This window comes from Elaeis guineensis, chromosome 2 (genome assembly GCF_000442705.2).
Source record: "Elaeis guineensis isolate ETL-2024a chromosome 2, EG11, whole genome shotgun sequence".
Classification (NCBI taxonomy): Eukaryota; Viridiplantae; Streptophyta; class Magnoliopsida; order Arecales; family Arecaceae; genus Elaeis; species Elaeis guineensis.
In genome coordinates this window covers 75,141,381-75,142,569 of record NC_025994.2, presented here as the reverse complement: position 1 = coordinate 75,142,569, position 1,189 = coordinate 75,141,381, and the positions used below count along the sequence as shown (strand labels likewise).

At 37.3% G+C, this 1,189-nt stretch overlaps 1 non-coding gene across 1 annotated transcript; it reads left to right on the top strand.

Annotated features, from left to right (window-relative positions):
* Positions 1-413: 413 nt before the first annotated feature.
* On the top strand, positions 414-520 carry LOC140855953 (small nucleolar RNA R71). Its single transcript, XR_012139395.1, has one exon. It is a non-coding gene; the product is annotated as a small nucleolar RNA R71 (small nucleolar RNA).
* Positions 521-1,189: the final 669 nt, after the last annotated feature.

Here is a 1,189-nt window from a genome sequence, read left to right as displayed (position 1 = left end):
GGATTGTTCAATGGTCCTTGATAGGTGGCATTCACCTGTGCACACTCATTCGAGTAGGAACATTCTTCTAAGACATGGTCTGGTGCATTGCACCCTTTACACATGGGTGCAGATATTTGATTTACATTGGCTGGTCTCTGTAATTCTAAGGCTTCCAATCTACGTGTTAAGGTTGCATCTTGGCCTCTGATGCTAGGGTTGGTTGAATTTGATGCATTCCTCCTCTGAAGGTGTAGCTTTATCAGGTTCCCTAGTTGTTTCCCACTGTAAATTTTCTCGGCTAGGTCTTCTAAGAATTGCCAAGCTTCAGTAGTTTCTTTGTCCATAAATTGGCCTTGGCACATGGACTCTAGCATGGTTCTTGAGTTTGAATCTAACCCTCATAGATGATCTGGCACAGTCTCCAAGTTTCTATTCCATGGTGTGGGCATTGGGTCAAAAGATTCTTGAAACGATCAAAGTACTTCCAAAATGATTCACTAGCTAGTTGGTAAAATTGATTTATTTCATTCCTAATCCTAGCTGTTTTATGATGGGGAAATATTTTTTAAAAATATCTCACAAAGCCCTCCCAGGTAGTGACAGAATAGTTTGGCAGACTATAAAGCCACTTCTTAGCATTGTCCTTAAGGGCAAAGTTGATTAATCTAAGTTTGACCTCATCCTCTGTTAATTGCAGTTTCATGGTTGCACATACCTCCTCAAATTCTCTAATAATATATAAGCATCCTCTAATCCTGTGAATTTTGGAAGCATATTTATGATTTGAGGTTTGATTTCAAAATTGTTAGCTGTCGGTTGTGGCAACCTGATACAAGATGGTTGGATGGAGCCAACTGGATAACACAAATCCTTAAGGGTCATGGGTTGGATTGGTTCAGCCATTGGAACAACAGGAATTGACTCAATCCTAACTAGACGACCCGACACTCTTCTCCACACACGAGGTGTGCGGTTCTCGATGTTTATATAATTTTTTTTTTTTTTAATAAAATTTTATGTATAGGAAAAGAAAGAAAGAGAAAAGTTCTAAGAGAAGATCCTAAGGAGTCCTAAATCTAAAGAAAAGTAACCAAATTAATTTAAATTTTAAATTTTTTTTTTTTTTTTTTTTTCAAACAAGTGAATCAATAAATTAAACTCAATCTATCTAGGGTTAACCTAAATCTAGACAGCTGCCTAACTGTTC